The sequence below is a fragment of the Dama dama genome, chromosome 6 (genome assembly GCF_033118175.1).
Source record: "Dama dama isolate Ldn47 chromosome 6, ASM3311817v1, whole genome shotgun sequence".
In the NCBI taxonomy this organism is placed as follows: domain Eukaryota; kingdom Metazoa; phylum Chordata; class Mammalia; order Artiodactyla; family Cervidae; genus Dama; species Dama dama.
In genome coordinates this window covers 11,160,443-11,186,262 of record NC_083686.1, presented here as the reverse complement: position 1 = coordinate 11,186,262, position 25,820 = coordinate 11,160,443, and positions in this window count along the sequence as shown.

Below are 25,820 nucleotides of genomic sequence, written 5' to 3'. Positions count from 1 at the left end.
TAAAGTAAACCACTGATGATGATACAGAACTAATTAGCAGAGTGAATACTTGCTGAGCAGTGAGTAGGATTAAAGTCCTGGAATTGCTCCACCTCACCCATCCTTAAGTGGCATTGCCATTTTTTAAAAATTGTGACACAGTACATGTAACATAAAATTTATCCTCTTAATCATTTTAAGTATACAGTTCTGCATTTTTAAGTTTATTCACAATACTGTGCAAAAAATCTCCAGAGTTTCTCTTCTTGCAAAATCACAACTCTATACCCATTAAACAACTCCCACAGTCCTTCCCCAGCTAGTACCTGATAACCTCCATTCTACTTCATGTCTTTATGAATTTGGCTACTCTAGATTCTTCCTATAATGGAATCATACAGTACTTGTCCTCTTGTGACTGGCTTATTTCACGTAGCATACTGTCTTTGAAGTCCACTCATTTCATAGTATGTATCAGAATTTCATTCCTTTTTAAGGCTAAATCACATTGAGCTGTGTATGTGTATACCACATTTTATTTGCCCTTTAGTCCTTATGGACACATGGGTGGCTTTTATCTTTTAGCTATTGTGAATATTGCCTCTGTGTACATAGGTATACCAATATATCTTTGAGACCCCATTTTCAGTTCTTTTGGATACATACCCAGAAGATAAATTGCTGGTTCATATGGTGGTTCTGTTTTCAATTTTTAAGAAGTGCCATATTGTTTTCTACAGTGGCTACACCATTTTCATTCCCATCCACAGTACACAAAGATTTCAATTTATCTACATCCTCACCAACAGTTTCATACATTATTTTTGGTTTTTACTCCTTCTTTTTTGAATAGTAGCCATCTTGATTGGTGTGGAGAATATCCACCTATTTTTAAAGGCTACTATATTTTTCATGATGTGAACACTGCTTGGCAGAAATTTTTTTTAAACATTTTTGATTAAAATAGCTACATATTTATCATAGAAAATTGAGAAAATATGGTGAAGACTTTGGAAGAGAGTGAAAAAAAATAAGCATAATCTTACCATTGAATGATAAGCACCACTAACATCTTGATGCACATTAAAAAATATATATTTGTAGTTTTCCAAATAGGAACTGTATTTTATATACTGCTTTGTAATTTGCTGTTAAAATAATACTTATTGGCATTTTTATGTCATTAAATAATTTTAAATGTTTTATAATAATGTGGTATAGATGTTAACATACTACAGCTTAAAATTTTTTGAATATATACCAGGTTTTTATTTGTTATTGTAAAAATATAAATAATGAATACTCTTAAACTTAAATCACTACATAACTATATGAAAACATTCTAAGACACAATTCTGGATTTCTCTAGGCATAGGGTTTAGGTTTTTAAAAAAACTTTTCTTTTTGAAAAGTAATGTACATGGAGAAAACTAAAAATAATAATTGCACACCCTGATAATCTATTCTAAAGTGAACATATCAACATTACCAGCATCCTTTTGGTCCAACCAGCTTTTTCAACAACAGCTGACTATTGCCTTCTGACTCAGGCTAGGTTTCCCAGAAGGAGATGCCACAAGGAGAAATTGTCTGCAGGTGAATTACTAAGGAAACGCTCCCATGGGAGACAGATGAGGGAAAGGGAGGAAGGGAGAGTGAAAGGCCCTCCTCCTCAGGTAGCTTCCGTCTGAGCTGAGAGAACTCAGGGGTGAGAGGCCTCAGCATTGTTCCACATGTGTCCTGGGAGCGGAACTTGCTTACTCCCAGTGACAGGAAGGTCTCTGCAGGAACAGAAAGCACAGACTCCAGGCCCTTCTAGCCTCTGTGCTTATGGTCAAAGGCTCCACAAGGACAGCTGGTCTAAGAAACCCTGCAGGTACTGTCTAATGAAAGGCCTACAGAGGGACAGGGGGAACTGGTTGTACCGAAATGATAAATGGGATCTGAGGGGGCTTGGGGGACCCCATCACACTGTCTACCACACACACACACACCAGGGGCCCCTCCTGCCAAGAGGAAACAGACCAGCTGGAACCTGGGCTCCCCTGTCACAGTGCTGTGATATTTGCACCTGGACACACCTCTCCTTGAGGGCCAAAATGCAAAGAAACGTTATGAGACTAAAAAGTAACAGCGTGGGTATACAGTTGGGCAAATTCTGGACAAAAGATACAAAAGCTCCAAAAAAACCCAAAACAAAACCCTACTGCCACTTCTGAAGAGCCAGGAAGCAGGATACTGAGTAAGCAGAAGCGGGGTACTGAGTAAGCCGCCTGCACTCAGGACCAGCAGAGGGGTGAGCAAACTAACTAAGCCTCTCTCAACCAGACCCCCTGGACATATTCCTACCCTCATCCCATGTCAGAAACCAATTCACCCTCTCTCAGTGAGGGGGCAAGCAAAGGAGCATGTTACTTGTTCTCACTCCCCCATACTGCAACCAGGACCCTGATAAAGCCTTGCCTGAATTTCTTGTCTGGCCTCTAGTCAATTTCTGCTGATTGGGGAAGACCAAGAACCCAGATGTGCTACAGTCCGTGGGGTCACAAAGAGTCAGACACGACTTAGCAACTGAGCAACAACAAAAAGAACCCTGGTCAGTATCAAAACCATGACCCTGATTGTTACCAGCATAGATCAGGGTGGCTTGCTGTTGAGCTTTATGTAATAGAATCACACAGATGGTTCTCTTTTGTGTCAGCCATTCTTTCCTTACTGTGATGTTTAGGAGAGCCCGCCAAGAAGTTGCACATAGCCGCGGCATGTGCATTTTCTCATATTGTGGGACTGTTTAGTTATATCACCGTTTATTTATACAGTTTACTCTTCTTGGATATCTGAGTTGTTTCTGCCTGTGAAATATTATTGAATGATGTTGCTATGAATGTTATTGACTACAAGCTCTCATTTTCATAGAAGTTGCTGGATCATAGGGTAGGCAAGTTTTAGTTTTAGTACACATGGCTGGAAACAGTTCTCCAAATTGATTCCATCAATTAAAATGTTCACTAGAGGTTTATATTAATTTCGGTTTACAGCCTCATAGTACTTGGTATGGCCAATTTCTTAACTTTTAGCCATTTTGGTAGGCGGGTTTCTCATTATGATTTAAGCCCATATTTTTTAAAAACAAAACCAAAAAACTCCAGGTTGTCATTGTTTATTGGCTGTTTGGATATTCTCACTTATGAAATACATACTTGCAACTGTTGTCCACCTGAAACTTGGGGTTTCTGACTTTTTCTTTCTGATTATTAGAATATTTTGTTTTGGAGAAATAGCATGGGGACATGAAATGTCAGGTAATATTCATGAATAAAACAAACCTGGGAAAAACTGGAGTGTTAAGAACTGAGGCAATCTCATTACCTGGCTTTTGGCTGGTGTAGTCTCTTTTCATGTCTTTTCATGTACAGACATCTGAGTACATGGTAGGGCCACCTTTTAATGTTTCTGTGATCCTCTGGGCAGGGTTTGGAGTGTGCTAATCTGGAGAACAACGGAACATGGCTACAAAGTGAAAATCAAGTGGGCATATGATGAGACCCCTTGATGTCTCAAATCTGTGTCTTCTCCTTACCGCTCCTCTGTCACCTAGGGATGGATGTTGTAGTGAGGCTCTTTCCTGGAGCTAGTCGATGTTCCGGAAAACTTTCACTCATATGTAGGAAGCATAAACTGAGCCTGGCTGTCTGGCTTCATATTGCTGCCTGACTCCTTCCCCTATTCAAACCGGAGATTGTGTATATGTGTGTGCGCTGCATTTTGATTCCTATACAAAGTGGATTGTTCCAAATTTTTGAGCTATTAAGAACCCTTACACCTTAGTTTTTGTTGAACTATGATGGTCCTCTACTTACAATACGCATTACCAGAGAAAACCAGCTCCCCACGTGAAGAAATAAAACTCTTAGCCGCTCAATTCTGTCGACTTTTTGTGACCCCATAGACTGTAGCCCACTAGGCACCTCTGTTCATGAAATTCTTCAGGCAAGAATACTGGAGTGGGTTGTCATTTCCTTCTCCAGGGGATTTTCCCACCACAGGGATCGAACCCATGTCTCCTGCATTGCAGCGAGATTCTTTACCGTCTGAACCACCAGGGAATGAATTAAGAGAGGAAACCAACTCCCCATGGATATCCCCCAATAATGATTTTCCCTTGTTAGATCCTGAACCGTGGGAGAAAAAACCTGGAAAAATCATTCGCTTGTCAAATAGGGGCAAAGTATCTGTAGGAAGATGAGGCTTACAAAAGAAAGATGCCGTCCTGCCTGACCCCCCTCACAATGTGCTCTGGAGAGGTTTCTGAACATTATTAAGAACCCACAGGAAAGAGGGGAAACTGGAGAAGACTTTTACAAATAACAAAAATCGACATCGACAAGACCAACCCTCACATACACTAAGTCCCCTACACATGGACCTTCAAGTTGCGACTTTCCAAGCTGCGAACATGTGTTCAGTCACTTGGTTCTATCTGGGGAGTTACTGCTAGTTTTTGAGGTGCAGCACCCGAACAGAGGACTCTGCACAAAGGTTGCAGCAGGCATGCAGGATATCATGCCATCTACGATGAGAAGAAAAGAGCCACTATCGAGACATCTCTGGCTTGTTTTTTAAAGAGGATAGATAGAAGGAATTCAGCCAGGAACCAGGACCTGTTCCATCAGCAGTAGGCGTGAGTGAAATTGCAGCCTGCCCTCTGCCCCCTGTTGCTAAAGATCCTTCGCTCTACTGTCTCCCACCTCCTCTCCCTCCTTTAGTGAATAATTCTTCTTGCTTGTTCACTGGATGCCAGCCCTTGTATGCCAGTGGTTGTACTGTACTACTGTACTTTTCAAGGCACTGTATTGTGAGGTTTAAAATGTTCCCTTTACAATATTGTATTGGCTTCTGCCAAACAATAAGTTGAATTAACCATAATTATAACATAAATTATCATAAGTATATATATCCCCCCCTCCTCTGGTAGCTCAGCTGGTAAAGAATCCGCCTGCAATGTGGGAGACTGGGGTTCGATCTTGGATCAGGAAGATTCCCTGGAGAAGGAAATGGCAACCCACTCCAGTATTTTTGCCTGGAAAATCCCATCCCTGGCGGGCTACAGTGTATGGGTTTGCAAGAGTTGGTCATGACTTAGCCACTAAATCACCACCACCATATACATCCCCTCCTTCTTAAGGCTTCATCCCATACTACCCCCCACCATCCTACCTCTCTGGATCATCAAAGAGTGCTGGACTGGACTTATTATGTTATATGACAGCTTCCCATTAGCTATCTATGTTACATATGGTAGTTCAGTTCAGTTCAGTTCAGTCGTTCAGTCGTGTCCGACTCTTTGCGACCCCATGAATCACAGCACGCCAGGCCTCCCTGTCCATCACCAACTCCCGAAGTCTACTCAAACTCATGTCCATCGAGTCGGTAATGCCATCCAGCCATCTCATCCTCTGTCAACCCCTTCTCCTTCTGCCCCCAATCCCTCCCAGCATCAGGGTCTTTTCCAATGAGTCAACTCTTCGCATGAGGTGGCCAAAGTATTGGAGTTTCAGCTTCAGCATCAGTCCTTCCAATGAACTCCCAGGACTGATCTCCTTTAGGATGGACTGGTTGAATCTCCTTGCAGTCCAAGGGACTCTCAAGAGTCTTCTCCAACACCACAGTTCAAAAGCATCAACTTTTTGGTGCTCAGCTTTCTTCACAGTCCAGCTCTCACATCCATACATGACTACTGGAAAAACCATAGCCTTGACTAGATGGACCTTTGTTGGCAAAGTAATGCCTCTGCTTTTAAATAAGCTATCTAGGTTGGTCATAACTTTCCTTCCAAGGAGTAAGCATCTTTTAATTTCATGGCTGCAATCACCATCTGCAGTGATTTTGGAGCCCCCCAAAATAAAGTCTGACACTGCTTCCACTATTTCCCCATCTATTTTCCATGAGGTGATGGGACCAGATGCCATGATCTTAGTTTTCTGAATGTTGAGCTTTAAGCCAACTTTTTCACTCTCCTCTTTCACTTTCATTAAGAGACTTTTTAGTTTCTCTTCACTTTCTGCCATAAGGGTGGTGTCATCTGCATATCTAAGGTTGTTGATATTTCTCCCGGCAATCTTGATTCCAGCTTGTGCTTCTTCCAGCGCAGCGTTTCTCATGATGTACTCTGCATATAAGTTAAATAATCAGGGTGACAATATACAGCCTTGGCGTACTCCTTTTCCTATTTGGAACCAGTCTGTTGGTCCATGTCCAGTTCTAACTGTCACTTCCTGACCTGCATATAGGTTTCTCAAAAGGTGGGTCAGGTGGTCTGGTATTCCCATCTCTTTCAGAATTTTCCACAATCTATTGTGATCCACACAGTCAAAGGCTTTGGCATAGTCAATAAAGCAGAAACAGATGTTTTTCTGGAACTCTCTTATTTTTTCGATGATCCAGTGGATGTTGGCAATTTGATCTCTGGTTCTTCTGCCTTTTCTAAAACCAGCTTGAAAATCTGGAAGTTCACAGTTCACATATTGCTGAAGCCTGGCTTGGAGAATTTTGAGCATTACTTTACTAGCATGTGAGATGAGTGCAATTGTGAGGTGGTGGATGTATGTAAATGCTACTTTCTTTAAATAAACAGCATTATGTAATGATAAAGGGATTGGCGATGACTGCAGCCATGAAATTAAAAGACAATTGCTTCTTAGAAGAAAAACTATGACAAACCTAAACAGCATATTAAAAAGCAAAGACATCACTTTGCCGACAAAGATCCATATAGCCAAACCTATAGTTTTTCCGGTAGTCACATATTGATGTGAGAGCTGGACCATAAAGAAGGCTGAGTGCTGAAGAATTGATGTTTTTGAATTGTGCTGCTGGAGAAGACTCTTGAGAATACCTTGGACAGCAAGGAGATCAAACCAGTCAATCCTAAAGGAAATCAACCCTGAATATTCATTGGAAGGACTGACGCTGAAGCTGATACTCTATTATTTTGATCACCTGATGTGAAGAGCTGACCCATTGGAAAAGACCCTGATGCTGGGAAAGATTGAAGGCAGGAGGAGAAGGGGACGACTGAGGATGAGATGCTTGGATGGTATCACTGACTCAACGGACATGAGTTTGAGCAAACTCTGGGAGACAGTGAAGAACAGGGAAGCCTGACATGCTGCAGTCCATGGAGTCACAGGTTTGGACATGACTTAGCAACTGAACAACAACAACAACAAAAAGAGTTTATTCTCAAAAAGCCCATAAGAAAGTTTAATGTGTATACACCTAATGAAAGTTCAAAACACATGAAGAAATGTTTACTTTTTGTGTTTATTCATTTTTTAATGTATTATTTGTGTGAAAAGCATTATAAACTTATTATAGTACACTACTACATAGCTTATTGTGTTACTTGGGTGCCTAGGTTAACTTTGTTGGACTTATGAATAAATTGGACTTATGAATGTGCTCTCAGAGTTGAACTCATTCATATGTTGGAAACTTACTCTATTTAAAAACTTGATCCATCAATCACAGCAGGTTAGGAAACTGTAACCACTAAAGAATGCAAGCATTGGAAAACTGAATGTCCAAATAAAGCTCAGTCACCTTCATGTTTTTCTTGTGTGCTTAAAACCATACTTGTACCAAGTGCCTACACCTCTGTATTTTCCTTTCCAGGGGATGACAGAATCTCCTCTATGAAATTGTCTGTGTCGACATAAGGATAAGCCTTTCAAGCATCATCACTAAAGTCTCTGAGCCCCTAAGAGTGCTCATTCTAGAAACCATAGCTGGCAGTCCCTCTTCTAACTGTAATAAATGGACTAGCAACTTCTTGCCAGACTGAGTTATTTTACTGAAATTACTTTTTCTATTGTCCAGGCCTTAATCTTTTATCATAACTTTTTCCTTTGAAATAGTTTGTCTCTCAAGAGGTTTCAAAAATAATACAGAATTCCTGGGTACTTTCATCCAGCTTCTCCCAAATGTTAATATAATTAAAAAAAAAATCATAGTGCCTTTTCAAAACTAGGAAACTGGCATGGGTACAGTAATAATAACTCAAGTGCAGACCTTATTCAGATTTTGCAAGTTTTTGCATGAACCCTTTTAAGTTTTATTTTTGGTGTATAATTCTATGAAATTGTACCACATGCATAAATTCATGTAAACATGACCACAATCTGTTCCATCACTGCAAAAAGTTTTTCATTGTTGACCTAAATTTTTGAAAGCTACTCATAGAAATAGTTCAAGGTAGAGTGACTTTCTTTGCTTACATTAATTTATTATAAAGATCCAAAGGGAAAGGAAGAATTAATAAGTTTTAAAATGTCTTTGTGTATCAGGAAGCACTTAGAAGATACTAGAATGTAAATGTGTTTAAGAACTTTCTTTCAGTTATAGATTATAAAATGGTAAGCAGGAGTATTCTAGCTATTTTTGCTGCAGGATAAATTGCCCCCAAATTAAGTGAATGAAATAACAACCACAATTTATTTTTCTCACAAATTTGTAATTTGGGGAGCAGGGACAGTTCATCTCTGCTCAATGCAGCATTAGCTGAGGTGGTGCAATAGGGACCCAAGGACTCATTTAGGAGATAAGTGAGTCACCTGGCTGTCCATCAGTTTTCTCCCATGAGGTCTCTTGTATGGAGTGGCTTGCTTGTCCTCACTGTCTGGCGGCAAGATTTTTAAGAGTAAAAGTAGAGACAGGAAACAGCAGTTATCAGTTTTTGAAGGTCTAGGTATAGAACCTGTAGAGCATCATTTCCATGTATCGGTCAAGAAGACAGAGAGACTAGATTCAAGGAGAGAGGACATATATCTTACAGTGTGATGGAAGAAGAGTCAACATTTTGGGGACCATGTTTTTAAACCTCCATATTAGTTTTTGTATAAAGAAATTTGTCATTTAAAAATGTTTGGAATTTTAAAAATATATTACAAATACGTTGCAATGAAAATGAAATTCAGAAACAGCTTGACCTTGAGATATATTTGTCTGGAAAAGAGCCCTTTCCCCAAGAAAATTTTTAAGATATACAGTTGAAACATATGTTTGTGAAACATATGAAATGTGATACATTTGAATCTGAATATTTCATTATATGTAGCTAATGATTTTTATCAAAAGCAATGGGATAAGAGTAAACATCTGAAACTAAAGATTTCTTTCCTTCTGCTAACCCTGGGGTTCTTCATTTCTTCCTTCTCTAATTGCTTTAGGTGTAGAGTTAGGTTATTTATTTGGCTTTTTTCTTGTTTCTTGATGTAAGCCTGTAATGCTATGAACCTTCCCGTTAGCACTGCTTTTACAGTGTCCCATAGGTTTTGGGTTGTTGTGTTTTCATTTTCATTCGTTTCTATACATATTTTGATTTCTTTTTTGATTTCTTCTATGATTTGTTGGTTATTCAGAAGCGTGTTATTTAGCCTCCATATGTTTGAAGTTTTAACAATTTTTTTCCTGTAATTGAGATCTAATCTTACTGCACTGTGGTCAGAAAAGATGACTGGAATGATTTCAATTTTTTTGAATTTTCCAAGACTAGATTTATGGCCCAGGATGTGATCTATTCTGGAGAATGTTCCGTGTGCACTTGAGAAAAATGTGAAGTTGATTGTTTTGGGGTGAAATGTCCTATAGATATCAATTAGGTCTAGCTGGTCCATTGTGTCATTTAAGGTTTGTGTTTCCTTGTTAATTTTCTGTTTAGTTGATCTATCCATAGTTGTGAGTGGGGTATTAAAGTCTCCCACTATTATTGTGTTACTATTAATTTCCTCTTTCATACTCATTAGTGTTTGCCGTATATATTGCGGTGCTCCTATGTTGGGTGCATATATATTTATAATTGTTATATCTTCTTCTTGGATTGATCCTTTGATCATTATGTAGTGTCCTTCTTTGTCTCTTTTCACAGTCTTTATTTGAAAGTCTATTTTATCTGATATGAGTATTGCGACTCCTGCTTTCTTTTTGTCTCCATTTGCATGAAATATTTTTTTCCAGCCCTTCACTTTTAGTCTGTATGTGTCTCTTGTTTTGAGGTGGGTCTCTTGTAGACAGCATATATAGGGGTCTTGTTTTTGTATCCATTCAGCCAATCTTTGTCTTTTGGTTGGGGCATTCAACCCATTTACATTTAGGGTAATTATTGATAGGTGTGGTCCCGTTGCCATTTACTTTGTTGTTTTGGGTTCACGTTTATACAACCTTTCTGCATTTCCTGTCTAGAGAAGATCCTTTAGCATTTGTTGAAGAGCTGGTTTGGTGGTGCTGAATTCTCTCAGCTTTTGCTTATCTGTAAAGCTTTTGAATTCTCCTTCATATCTGAATGACATCCTTGCTGGATACAGTAATCTAGGTTGTAGGTTATTCTCTTTCATTACTTTCATTACGTCCTGCCATTCCCTTCTGGCCTGGAGGGTTTCTATTGATAGATCAGCTGTTATCCTTATGGGAATCCCTTTGTGTGTTATTTGTTGTTTCTCCCTTGCTGCTTTTAAGATTTGTTCTTTGTGTTTGATCTTTGTTAATTTGATTAATATGTGTCTTGGGGTGTTTCACCTTGGGTTTATCCTGTTTGGGACTCTCTGGGTTTCTTGGACTTGGGTGGCTATTTCCTTCCCCATTTTAGGGAAGTTTTCAGCTATTATCTCCTCGAGTATTTTCTCATGGCCTTTCTTTTTGTCTTCTTCTTCTGGAACTGCTATGATTCAAATGTTGGGGCGTTTCACAGTGTCCCAGAGGTCCCTGCGGTTGTCCTCATTTCTTTTGATCCTTTTTTCTTTTTTCCTCTCTGCTTCATTTATTTCCACCATTTTATCTTCTACCTCACTTATCCTATCTTCTGCCTCCGTTATTCTACTCTTGGTTCCCTCCAAAGTGTTTTTGATCTCATTCATTGCATTGTTCATTTTTAATTGACTCTTTTTTATTTCCTCTAGGAAAAATTAAAAGAACTAAACATTTTTAAAACTAATAGTCTTTTTTTTTTTCTAGTGGAGTTTTAATTTGGGGTGATAAAACAAGCCACAGCCCAATGAATTGACAAAACACTTGGTCCTGATGCCAAGAATCTTAACATCTTGCTTAATAGCAAGGATAGTACCTCCTCTTTCCTTACAAAAGGCCCTTTTTGAATTCTGTATTTTTCAAAATATTGCTTCCAAACTTAAGGATTTTGTATTAAATTATTTTTAAATATGAAAAGACGATAAAAGTAAATTTAACAATGAAATAAAAGTATTTATTGGCTTTTCTTGATTTTATGAAGCTGTGTTTTATGTGTTATTCTGTAGTATTAAATGAGTTAACACAGAAGGAAAAATCAGAAAAAGTAAAAATCAGTTTTTGGCTCATAGTATATTTGATTTTACTTAAGAATTTAGATTTCTGCACCAAAACTAAACTAAATAGCTAAAGCTTTATGCAAATGACCTAAAATATGGGACTTCAGTTGAAATAAATTTTTTTATCCCAGAATCCCATCCAGGATTCCCCATCACGCTTACTGATCATGTTTCCTTAGCCTCCTCTTGACAAGTGACATGATGTCTGTGAAGTCTTGCCCCTTGTCCTAGCATTTGGAATTCCAAATAAATGACATTAAATATGCATTTATTTATTTATCAATTTTGTGATCTGTTTATTCATTTTTCTATTTAACAAACATTTATATATCCAGATCCTTTATACATGCTGAAGTGACAGGCCAGCTTCCTGTCTCATAGATTTTATCTATTTTGTTTCAGGCAGTAAAGAATCTGCCTGCAATGAAGGAGACCTGGGTTCTGTCCCTGGGTCAGAAAGATCCCCTGGAGGAGGGAATGGGTACCCACTTGAGTACTCTTGCCTGGAGAATTCCATGGATAGAGGAGCGGGGCTGGCTACAGTCCAATGGGTCACAGAGAGTTGGACAGGACTAAGCGACTAACACACACATTTTTTTTTTTAGCTCTTCAATAGATTTTATGTATATACGTTTTTACATGAAGGCATTTTATTTTAAATGCAGCACTGGGTACCTCTCAATTCCAAACTCCCAATGGGCTTCCCCAGTGGTTCAATGGCAAAAGAATCCACCTGCCCATGCAGGAGACGCGGGTGGACGCTGGTTCCATCCCTGGGTCAGGAAGATGCCCTGGAGGAGGAAATGGCAACCCACTCCAGTATTCTTGCGGGGACAATCCCATGGACAGAGGAGTCTGGTGGGCTTCAGTCCATAGAGTCACAAACAGCTGGACAGGTCTGAGCATGCACAGTTTCGGTAATCTTTCCCTCCCCACCTTTCTCCCTGACAACCATAAGTTTGTTCTCTATATCGATTTTTGTTTTGTAAATAAATTGTAATAACATTTTTTAAAATTGAGATTTGTTTGAGGTCCCTCATCTCATAGACTCAGGAGGATGATGGAAGCTTTCTTCTGCTTGTAAGTCTGCCAGCTGCTCTTGAGAAACGATGAGCCCAATCCACTGAAATAAAAAGTAGTGCTAAATGTAGGAGTCACCTGTATGGACATTGGGTAAAGTAGTTGCTGCTTTAATAGTACTTTGATGCTTCAAATATATATATTTTACAGTGGGAATGTCCATCTGCACAAAACTGGTTCACCTTAAAAATAATGGGCAAAGCCATTTAAAAACATTTGCCCTATATTCAAACTAGCTTTCCCAAACATTGTGCCAATTTGTATTCTTGCCAAAACTATATAACAGTAAATATTTCTCCAAACTTCGATGACAATGTTTATAAGTAGTATTGTTTAATCTTTAAAAAAAAGAGAGAATCAGTATTCATTTATTAGTTTATCAAACACATATTTTTGAGCTCTTACTGTGTAGCACGCATTGTATTTCTTTCCTCTTACTTTGAAAGGAATGTAGACCCTAGAGGAATTTTTTCCATCCCTCTCTCCAGCAGTCTTTGAGCTGTAAGAAGTTACATTCTAAGAAAAAAAAATCATGTTAATAATATTTCTCTGAATACCTACTTAATATTCACCAACTAAGGAGTAACCTTAAGGTCTTATAATTGAATGAACACCATGTACTCCAACTGATATTCTTTCTGTTTAACTAAATACACACACATGCTCAGAATAGAAGTTCTACTAACAATCTTTACAACAAAGTTTCTCTTGCCAAACAAATGAATAAATAAATAAAATAAACTACATAAGAGAAAGAAGAGGAGACTATTTTGAGATCTCCTATATGGTTTGAATTGCTTCATTATGTATACATAGCTTGGTGATCTACATGATTTATTCTTAAGTAAGGTCATAATAGACATTCATTTAAGCACTTTAATTAAATAAGAGTATATCAAGACACAGAACATTATGTCTTAATATTCTCTTCTCCACCCTCAACCCATAAATCTTTTATCATGCATCATTTAGACTAACATAAGATAATTTAAAATTATTGATCAACTACTTTTGTGGGCTACACAGTGTTCTACACAATGTTCAAGGGCTATCATCAATAGCAGCAATGGAACATAATTAAAATAAAAACAATATTAGTGGCCGCCATATATTTATCAAGCATCACATGCAAGGCTTACCATAAGTACTCTACAATCATGATCTCAGTTAATCCTCACATCAGCCATCTGAATTAAATGTTTCTAGTTTTCACATTTTCTACTGATCAGGGAGATGTTGCTCACTTAGAGGAAATTTGGATATCAACTGAAGCACCAAAACACTTCAGAGAATAATTGATATGAACACAAATACCAAGTTATAGTTAATTTAATTAAACAATAAATACAACTATGTGTTCATTATATGGTAAAATTTATGAGGCATTCAACCCTTAGAAACTTGGTTTTAATTAGGCAGGGCTAAATAAGTGACTAGTTCCAAACATAGAAGGGATTTGTTCTTATCAGTATGCCATTCTCTAGAAATTCACTTTTTTTTTTCATAGTAAATGCTTCTGTTACAGGGATAAGTCCTACTGATCCATTTTTTTACTTAAATATAGCAATGGCATATAGAAAGAGACACCATTTCCACTCTATAATCCCCACTCTGTAGCTGGGGATTATAACCCTAATATTCCACTAATTTATGATCTACTTAGAATGAATGAAGGGACACCTAGGTTCGATCCCTGGGTTGGGAAGATCCCCTGGAGGAAGGCATGGCAACCCACTTCAGTATTCTTGCCTGGGGATTCAAAGAATCCCCACGAACAGAGGAGCCAGGAGGGCTATGGTCCATGGGGTCGCAAAAAGTTGGAAATGACTGAGCGACTAAGCACAGTAATGAATTAAGAGTTATGCAAGGTAAAACTATAGTGCTTTTTATAAATATATTTTCACAAAATTATATTGTTTCTTACAGGAAAAATAATGCTTTTAATAGGAATACATATCATCCATGAAAAGAGAACAATTGTGCCCTTATTACAGGTGAGAAAACTAAGGCTTAGTGGAGTTAGGTGAGTAGGTGACTCTATAAATCTGAGAATTTAAAGAAATTTTATCTAAAATAGTATTGGTTCTGGTGCATTTGATGTTCCTGTGTGAATTTATAGGGAAGGCATAAAGGAAATAGGAAAAGTCTGTTTTATGTGACTGTTGGAATTTGCATATAGTGAACCTGTGTTTTGATCCCAAAGCTATCAATACAACCACTGTCTTTTGGACAATTTGAATGCCAAGTTATTATCGCTTGGCTATCATTTCTTTGAAAAGAGTTCAAAATTGTGTTTTAAATGTTTGATTCTCTTGACTACACAGCTTTTAAGAAATATAGGAACATTTCCAGTATTGTTTATCATAAGTAAATTAATCAAGTAGGATTCCTAGTAGCAAGTCCTGACAATTCCCTTTTCACTCCTCATTTTTGAATTGCTTTACTTTGATTGACTTACCTATGTCTGTTTCCATAAAGTGCAATGCTTCACCAGAGCACAGCCCTTTCCAGTCAGATAAAGCATCATTGCTAGAGTTCAAGGATGACAATCCCCACACATTTCCTATCTTATTACGGCTCTTGCCCTACTCTTCAGGAGCTCCCCTTATACTAGTTAAGATCTAAACTCCTTCTTGGGGGCATATCTCCTGCCTTCTTTCTCCAACTTTATATTCTGCTGCTCTCTCCCTCAAAACTCATGCTTTAGAAAAGATGGGTAACCCCTAGTTTCCAGAATATCCCTTGTGTTGTTGTTACTCTCTGCAATGCTCCTCTCCTTCTTACCACCTTCCTCTCATTGGTCTTTGTTCAGAGCTACCCTGAAATGGGTGTAGCAACACATTGTAATAGTTTGGATCTCTACATCCCTTTAAACTTTAAGTTCCCATCCATTCATGTCCTCAATATTCATTCAACACGCATTGGATGTCCAACATTGGGCTTAGGTCTGGAGACACCTGGGGCCCCAGGGTTAAAACAGTTAACTGGAGGCACAGTTCCTGCTCTGAAGCAGCTCCAGTTCTAATGGGGAGAAAAATACTTAATTCTGTATCTTATAAAAGTGCTTTGAAACAGACATCCACTAGTCATTAATGCCCTGTTTCAAATTGATGATGCTTTACATTAAATTTTCTCTGTTTGATTACTGGTGTGATTTCTGCCTCCTAACTGGACCTTGAGCAATACAATAGGCAAACCCAGGAGCATTGGAAGCACATATAGGACCTTTAACATAAGGCCTGATGGAGAAAGCAGCATTGGGAAAGCTTCTTATTGCAGATACCTAGTTACTAGAAAACATAGTGCTCACTCATAGGACCCAGTCCATTATTCTTGCCTGAAGAACCCCATGGACAGAGGAGTCTGGTGAGCTATAGTCCAAGGGGTCATGAAGAGTCAGACACAACTGAGCGACTAACACACACATAGTACTCATAACTGGTTAATTGTTCATTGAATGGATACATAGATAAGTGCTTTTTAATGTTGTTTTGCTGCTTATGAGTCCTATAAAATAGGCAGAAGAGCAATCATCATTGTCTAACAAATAAGTATGTTGGAAGCCAAACTGGTCAGGTCAATTTACCAAGGACACTTCATAATCACCTGACAATTCTTTACCGTTTGATCCAGCAATCCCACTTCTGGACATTGTTCAGAGGAATTGAAATCTGGATCTCAAAGAGTTACCTGCACTCCCGTTCATTACAGAGTTAGAGACAGTAAAGATATGGAAACAACTTAAGTCCCCATTGATAGATGAATGGATAAAGAAAGTACAGACTGTGGAATATTACTAAGACTTAAAAAAAAAAAAAAAAAAAAAAGACTATCTTGCCATTTGCAACAACATGGCTGGGTCTGGAGGACATTATACTAAGTGGAATAAGGCAGACCCAGAAAGACAAATTCTGCAAGCTCTCACATGCAGAATCTAGTCAAGTGAGGTGGAAATACTCACATTCATAGAAGCAGAGAATAGTTGCCAGGTGGTTGCCAGGGGATATGGCGGAGAGAGGAAATGGGGGAGGTGTCAAAGGGTGCCAACTTTTAGTTATGTAGGGTAGGTAAATTCTGGAGATCTACCATGCAACATGGCACCTATGGCTAACAATAATTTATTGTACACTTAAAATTTTGCCAAGGTGATAGATCTTCAGTTGAGCTGCTCAGTCGTGTCTGACTCTTTGCAACTTCATGGACTAGCATGCCAGGCTTTCCTGTCCATCACCAACTCTCAGAGCTTGCTCAAACTCATGTTCATCAAGTCGGTGATGCCATCCAACCACCTCACCCTCTGTCATGTTTTTCCCACAAAAGGAGAGAGAGAAAACAAAAACAATAACAGCAACAATAACAACCAAAAAAAAAAAAAAAATTAAGAGGACAGGCAAATTTTGGGAGATAATGGACAAGTTTGTGCCCCTGATTGTGATAATGGTTTCACTGCTATGTGCTTAATACCAGAAAAATCAAGTTGTATACACTAAATATCTGCAGCTTTTTGTATGTAAAAAAAAAAAAGTCATTGTATGGCAATTCTTGGACCAGAGCACAGTTCTCTTAATGTCTGTGCAAGCGATCTTTCCAGTTTTTCAAAAGTGTTGCAAAAAATTATATTTAATGTGTAGATATTAAATGTGGAATAAAAGTTTTCCTTTCATTTTTAAGGCAGTATGGGAAAGCATTTTGGCTCTTCAGAAATCTGATTCAAGATCTTCGTTTCACTTGACAACAGTGAGAATACACCCAGGAGTAGAGTGCCAAACCTGATTTTCCTGTCTTCAGACCTAAGTTTAGTCTAGCTGTTTTCTGCTTCATATGGGAGCAGATTCTGTTCCTTGAAGGCTACACTTTTTTTTTTTTTTTTCTGGCTCCCACGCCAGCTGGCTTCCAGCTTGGTTCATCTAATGGGAGACATTAGTGGAGATAGTGTCCTTGCAAAAAAGGGAAGACAGGTTAAGTCACCCTTCCTGTCTGCCTCAAGCTGCATCCACACAGCAGCAGCACTTTCACTGTGATTCCAGCTTCTGCCCGACAGGCTCATTAATGTCCCAGTGTGTGCCAAGGGATCCTGTATCTCTGCTGACACGGCTTCTCCCATTTGAACCTGCCATCCCAGGGCTCTATGGTGCCTGCTGCTGCGAACGCTGGGCTGACTCACCATCAGTCAAACCTTTGCCTATGCAAGCCAAATTCTCTCCATCAAAAATAGTTGACAATACCTTTCTCCTTGGTGGGGCTTTGACTGATTCAACCAGGCTAGGGTTACGAAACACCCTTTAAAGTTGAGTTAAATATTCAAATATATTCTTAAGTAGGCAGGTGACAAATGAGTGAAGCAAACCAGGTGTAGAAAAATGCATTCCAAATATAAAAGGACAATAGAGGAAGTGTAATGATAAATGGCACCTGTTGTTTGACATTGAGGTTGGAAGACAACAAAGAGGGGAAGAGAAAAGAGTTATAGTGTGCTTGGGCAGTCAAAGCCTTCTCTACTCCAGAGAGCTTCCACCCCAACCTGTGTCCGTATTTCAGCTGATAGAAATACACAAGCTGGGGCCCCACACCAGATCGTCTGCATTTAAACAAGGCGGCCTGGTGACAAAGATGCACTTAAAATTTTGAGAAATTCCCAGTCCACAGGCTCTTTTGCTAAAGGTATGCCTCAGTTCCAGAGGACTGTTACCATGTATGAGTGTGTTCTTCACATTGACAAATCTTCCAGTATTTTCACGGTAAGTCGGAAATTGCCCAAAACATTGTGGAGGTGGGGAGAGGGATAGTTAGGGACTTTGGGAAGGTCATGTACACACTGCTATATTTAAAATGGATAACCAACAAAGACCTATTGAATAGCACATGGAACTCTGCTCAATGTTATGTACCCCAGCTTGGATGGAAGGGGGATTGGGAGGAGAATGGATACGTGTATATGTATGGCTGAGTCCCTTGGCTTTTCATGTGAAGCTCCCACAATATTGTCAGTTAGCTATATCCCAATACAAAATGTTTTGGGCATTAAAAAATTAAAATTGAACAAAAAACAAACAAAAAAAAACCCGTGAAATTCTCTGATTTTCAGTACTGTACTTACTTTTTTAAGGGTGTGCATGTCAGGTAGAATTATCTGGGTCTCAGAGGGTAGCAGGGTCAGTCGGTCCTATGCTAAAGAAAACAAAGGGTGGAGCTTAGAAAACATGCCAGCAAGGCATTTTGACATCTTGGATCTTAGTGAAATTTACCTTTATTTTACAAGGCTTTCTCCTTCTATGGATGGGGAATCACAAGGAAACTGTCTCCCAGAACAGAGAGTGGCTCAAAGGCACAGAGTGTATAAAAAGAGGCTTGGCCAGAACTTCATCGAACTCCAAATGCCCCATTTCTCTCACCGCAAAATTGCTTCCAGAGTTAATGGGTCAGTGCCCTGGTGACCTGGGATCTATCCAAGGGCTAAAATCCTGGGCTTTTCCCCCTGTTGAATCTCCAGCAAATAGAACAACGGTTGAGCGCAGAGACTTCCTCACTGTTCACAAAGTAGACGTTTAATTACCAGAAGCTTCTGAGTTCCCACAGCAGGATGCATAAAAGGAAGTAAAGCATAATTGTGGCAGTGCGTCTGGCTCGGAAATTAAAACTCAGCAAGGAAGGGCGTGCGGGGAGCCAGATGGTGCGAACCATAAGGTGGTGTGCAGTGAGCCATTTCCCGCTCGGCAGATCTCATTGGGACCTGATTTGTCTGAGGCTGGGCTGCCTCTGGCCAGGCTCCTGGCTCTCTGTTTGGGGATTATCGGTGCCTGTTTTATCAATCCTTCCCTCTCTGGCAGATTTTTTCCAAAGAGGCTCAGATGTTTTGTCAACAGTTAGGGAGCAAAATTGCCAAATCTTCAGGAACTCCTGGAAGACGGATGGACAGAGAAGTGCTGGGAAACAGTAGTTCCGTGTTTCTCATCTTCCTCAAGTGACATATTTAAGACGCCACCTGGGACCTGGAAAGATGTTTAGGGTAAAGGAGTTGCTCCACCCTGTGCCCTGTGTTTGTGAATTTTGACTCCTGAAGCATCTGACCTTGCTTGTTCTATACGAGATTCCTTGCTCTTAACATCTTGGATGTTACACAAAAGCTTCAAAGGATGGAGGAGAGGACATCACAGCACATGACGATGGCTATCAACCTCATCAATCTTGGCTTCCAACCACAATTTATCTCCAAGAACATTAAACATACTTCCTCACTGCAACCATATTGTGTATAATTCAGAGGTGTTCTTGCTCCAAAGTTCATCTCCCAATTCCTTTTTCTGCCAACTCCAATTTATTCATATATCTATTCTTTCTTTCAACAAATATTCAATGCACAACTGTTATATACCAGATATTGTTCTCAATGCTGGGAACAATGTTATGAATAAACTACATAATGAACACAGACACATCAGTTCAGTTCAGTTCAGTCACTCAGTCTTGTCTGACTCTTTGCAACCCCATGAACCGCAGCACGCCAGGACTCCCTGTCCATCACCAACTCCCGGAGTTTACCCAAACTCATGTCCATTGAGTTGGTGATGCCATCCAACCATCTCATCCTCTGTTGTCCCCTTCTCCTCCTGCCCTCAATCTTTCCCAGCATCAGGATCTTTTCCAGTGAGTCAGTTCTTCCCATCAGGTGGCTATAGTATTAGAGTTTCAGTCTCAGCATCAGTCCTTCCAATGACTATTCAGGACTGATTTCCTTTAGGATGGACTGGTTGGGTCGCCTTGCAGTCCAAGGGACTCTCAAGAGTCTTCTCCAACACCACAGTTCAAAAGCAACAAATCTTTGGTGCTCAGCCTTCTTTCCAGTCCACTTCTCACATCCATACATGACTACTGGAAAAACCATAGACACGTCAGTTTTGGAAAATAGGAGACTCTGAGCAGGCATGCATTTCTATACATACACATGCACACACATGCCTACACCCCAGGACCCTGGGTTAGAGTGGGATCATTACTTTAGGTAGGGTGGTGAATTAAGGCATCTCTGGGGATGGGACATTTGAGCTGAGGCCACAGTGATGGGGAATCTAGCCATAAAGATGAGACGATGGAAAGAGGGAAGAGTTCAATAAAGAGAAAGGACTGAAGGTTTGGATGGAGAGGTGGGAATGACTGTGTGTTCAGAACTTGGGGAGATGTGCTGGTGACTGGAGAGAATGACAGGAGGTGCGACTGGAGAGGGTGACAGAGGCCGTCTCATGTAGGACCTTGGAGTCCAAGGAAGGATTTCAGTGTCCTCTCAGTGAAAACTGCACACAAAGATCTTAATTCCAATCTAACCTGTGTCTTAAAGAGAATGTTCTGGCCGTAATGTGGATGAGGAACTGTAAGAGGGACAAGAGTGGGAAGAGCAGTTAGGAGGTTATTGCAGAAATCTAGGTGTGAAATGATGGTGGCCTGGCTAGCAAGAGAGAAGTCTGGATGGTGAGCAGTATTGGACTTCACTCCAGGAAGCCCCACCTTGGTTATGCCAACCTTATTTTTTGAGTTGCTCAATTCCAGCAGGGGTTGAATAATATAGGTCCTTCCTATTCTGCATGTGGACCCCCACGGTTCAAACAAAATGGCAAAAGTGATTATTTGGTATATTAAGAACATGTACTATTCAAGGCCCAGTGCTGGGTGTTGGGTTCAACTTATTGTGTTTTCTGAGGGAAGCACTATTCAAACCATAAGAAGGACCAAGTACCAGAAGTTGAGAGAAGGCAAGCATTCAGAAAGCTTGCATTGATTTATGCGCACAGGCAGAGAAGGGCAGGGGGATTGTAGCAGAGTGGAGGTCACACAGCAGGGAGAGCACAGTCCATTAACCTGGAGGGGAAGAGACTTCAAGATGGGACAGGTGAGCTGACGTCAAGTGTTTGAAAGATCATCACGAGTGTAGGAAAAGACAAGATGTTGGGCACCTGAGCGAAAACTACAGGGCTGTATTAGTTTTCTAGGGCTGCTCTAATGGTTTCACAAGCTGGGTGGCTCAAACAACAGAAATTTTTCTCACAGTTCTTGAAACTAGAAGTCTGAGATCAAGGTGTTGGCTGGGTTGACTCCTTACGAAGGCTATGAGGGTGTCTGTGGTAGGTCTCTCTCCTGATTTCTGGTAGTTTGTTAGCCATCTTGGGTATTCCTTGGCTTATAGAAATGCCACCCTGCCTTTTATCTTCACATGGCAACTTTCTGTGTGTATCTGGCTCCAAATTTCCCTTTTGATAAGGATGTCTGTCTTGTTAGGTTATGGTCCACTCTGATGATCTTGTCTTGACCTGAGTACATCTGCAATGTGCTGGGTGTTGTGCTCAACATATTGCGTTTCTGAGGGAAACACAATTCAAACCTTAAGAAGACTAATTAGTAGAAGTTGAGAGAAGGCAGGATCTATTTCACTGTAAATATGAAATAGTCAGAATCTTGTAGCTATAGGGAAGCTCTGCTTTTCTTAATAAGTGAGTTCCTAGCTAGCACCTGGAGATTTTCCGGAAAAAGTTGAAGGATACTCCATCAAGGATATTGAGAGCAGGGATGTCTACACTGCATATCATGATGAGTTGAAATGATCTCTAGGCTTCAAAAGCTAGTTGCCCATAGTTCTATAATATTTATCTTATTAATAATAATAGTTGACATTTACTGATGCCTCACAGAAAGCCAAGCTCTAGATTGAGAGGTTTTTTTTAAAATTACAAAACCTCATGAGGTTACAACATGGATAAACTTTGAAAACATTATGCTAAGTGAAAGAAATCAGACACAAAGGGCAATACATTGTATAATTTCATTTATATAAAATGTCAAGAATAGAAAAATCCACAGGGAGTGAAAGTAAATTAGTGGTTGCTAGGAACTGGTGAGGGGGGATGGAGAGTGATTGCTTTTGGGTAAAGAGGATCTTTGGGGGGGTGATAAAAATATTCTGAAATTAAATAATGATGATAGCCACACAGCTTTATACATAAAACCAATGAATTGTATACTTTATAATGGTGAATATTAAGTCACAAAATTGTATCTCAGTAAAGGATGAAAATTTCATGAGATGGGCACTATTGTTTTCATTTTACAGATGAGAAAACTTGGATTTAGAGAGACAAAAGACTAGGCATGCTCAAATGGGAAATGACAGAGATAGGTTTTATATTATCTTTATTCTTTTTTACTTACTGGTTGATACTTGATCACTTGCTAGGAATACCTACTGATGACAAATGCATCTTCCCTTGAGGAATTCTATAGTCCAACCTGTCTGGTCCTTTAAGCTACCCCTGGACTTGAAGTTATGGATATTAAAGTTTTCTTTCCTTCATGGTCAAAGAGAGAAAGAGATAATGTTTTTTTCTTTCATCAAGTGTTATGATTCTCTACCAAAGGAAGAAGGAGATTCTGTGGTGAGATAAGACTTGATGCTAATAAGACACAACTTCCTAAATATAGTGCATGTGGCTGTGTGTGAAAGTGTGTCTGTGCATGGAAGTTGTGTAAGAACAGAAGAGAAACAGCATTCTGGCTTTGCATTAGTTTCCTATATCTGAAGTAACAGATTTCCATTAACTTAGCAGCTTTAAGCAACCAGGTTTATTGTCTCAAGACTTCCTTGGGCCAAGAGTCTGAGCCTGGGTTAGCTGAGTCCTCAACTCAGGGTCTTAGGTTAGGTCTGACTGAAATCCAAGTGCTGACCACAGCTTATATCCTATCTGGGGCTCTATATCCCCTTCCAAGGGCTTCCCCGGTGGCTCAGCGGTAAAGAATCTTCCTGCAGTACATGAAATACAGGAGACATGGGTTCCATCCCTGGGCTGGGAAGATCCTCTGGAGAAAGAAATGGCAACCCACTCAGGATTCTTGTCTGGGAAATCTTCCAAAGTTATCAGAGCTGTTAGGAGAATTCAGTTCCTTGCATTTGCAGGACTCAGGTTCCTATTTTCTTTCTGTGTTGCTCTCAGCACCTACAAGCCAACTCACATCCTAATCACATTGTTCCTTCACAGTGTGACCACTTTCTTCTTCAAAGCTGAGGAAACTTTCCTTTTGGTCTGCTAAGTCAGATTCATACATAATATTGTGAGAGTGAGTATTTCATCACTGCTACCATATAACATAACCTAATCAAACCGTAGACCCACTCACTCTCAGGATGCTCAGTCACTCTCAGAATGCTCCATCACTCACTCATGTCCAACTCTTTGTGGCCCTGTGGCCCCTCTGTCCATGGAATTTTTAAGGCAAGAATACTGGAGTGGGTTGCCATCTCCTCCTCCAGGGAATCTTCCTGGGATCAGACTCACATCTCTTGTCTCTTGCATCGGAGGTGAATTCTTTACCGCTAGCACCATCTGGGAAGCCCATACTCTCAGAAGGAGGAGATTATACTGGGCATATACATACACTGCAGTGGTGAAGGGGTCTTAAGGGGCCCTCTTTAAATTCTACTTGTCACAGATATCTACTTGTGTAGATCCGATTAGCTCAGCTTGCTTTGATCCCATTACCAAAACAGTGGCCTTTGAAGAGTCCACTATTGAGAACATTGCACAGAAAGACCTCATAATCAAAGTACATGGAAGGCAGGAGAAAGCAGTGGGCATGACTTCTAAAGTGTCTGTTTTGCACTATTGATTCAGAAAACACGAGCATATAGCATCTGTGTCTGACGTCCTCAACTGTAGCTGTCAAAAAGGCTCAAGGAAGTGTCACTTATGGAGCAGGTGCACAAAAATTATCACCTGATGTTTTCAGGTTGTGACTGTAGTGGTGATGCTGGGGCCACCATAACAAAGTATCCCAGACTAGTGGACTTCAAGATAAATTTATTTTTTAATAATTCTAGGCAGCTAGAAATTCAAGATCAAGTTGTCAGCAGGTTTGGTTTATTCTGGGGTCATGCTCATCTTACGGATATTTGTCTTCTCCCCTTGCCCTCACATGGTCTTCCTTGTGTGTGTCTGGGTCCTGTATAAAGACCTCAGTCATACCAGATCAGGGTCCACCGTAATGATCTCATTTAAACTCATTACTTTGTCAACTTTAAATAAAAGTGCACAACGTGAAAGTTGCAAGTTAAGTTTTATTTGGGGGTAAAATGAGGACCATAGCCTGAAAGATAGCACTGCAGCGAGCTCTGAGAACCTGTTCCAAAGAGGCAGGGGGGAAAGGTCAGTATATATGTGATTTCAGTGAAAGGGGGATAGATACAATCAAGCACATGCTTTTCTAGAAGATTTCTGCTAGTTTCATGATGCTTTTCACTAGTCATGGGAAAGTCATCACCATGAAGGGTTTTAGTGCTTTTCTAGATATAAGGAGATACAAGAATTGGGCTCATAAAGTCAGCTTCTGAATATATCTAACTATCTGAAGACCTGTCCTGCCAGCTTTTCCTAGAGCCCAGAGTATCTCATTTCCGCCCTCCTTCCTGAACTTCTTTCAGGGCATGTTGAAAATCAGCAGCTGCACCACCAGCAGCACATGTTTTAGTCCTTGTAGAGGTCCCTGGTAGCTCAGCGGGTAAAGAAACTGCCTGCAATGCAGGAGACTCCAGTTCGATTCCTGGGTCAGGAAGTTATCTCCTGGAGAAGGGATAGGCTACCCACTCCAGTATCTTGGGCTGCCCTGTGGCTCAGATGGTAAAGAATCCACCTACAATGCAGGAGACCTGGGTTCAATCCCTGGGTTGGGAAGATCCCGTGGGGAAGGGTATGGCAACCCATTCCAGTATTCTTGCCTGGAGAATCACCATGTTGCAGGAAGAGGGACCTCTTCCAGGCCCAAAATCGGGCTCTTGTCTAACACTCAGAAATGAATTGTCTGAGGAGACACATGTGTTGACAAAGCAAGAGATTCTATTGGGAAAGGGTGCCCGGGTGGAGAGCAGGAGGGTAAGGGAACCCAGGAGAACAGCTCTGTCACATGGCTTGCAGTCTCGGGTTTTATGGTGATGGGATTTGTTTCCGGGTTGTCTTTAGCCAATCATTCTGACTCAGAGTGCTTGCTGGTGGTGCAGGCCTTGTTCAGCCAAGATGGATGCCAGAGAGAAGGATTCCGGAAGGTGGTCGGACAGGTGGTGTCTCCTTTTGACCTTTCCCAAACTCTTCTGGTTGGTGGAGGCTTATTACTTCCCTGTTCCTTACCAGGACCTCCTGTTGTAAAACAACTCATGCAAATGGTTACTATGGTGCCTGGCCAGGGTGGGCAGTTTCAATCAGCGTGCTTCCCCTAACACTGATGGTCAGAGGAGCCTGGCGGGCTACAGTCCATGGGGTCTCAGAGAGTCAGACATGGCTGAGTGACTAAGCATAGCACAGCACAGCCCAAGGGAGATGGCAAATGCCAATGGCAAGTGCCAATTTGTAGCTGACAGCTTCTCTGAAGACCCCC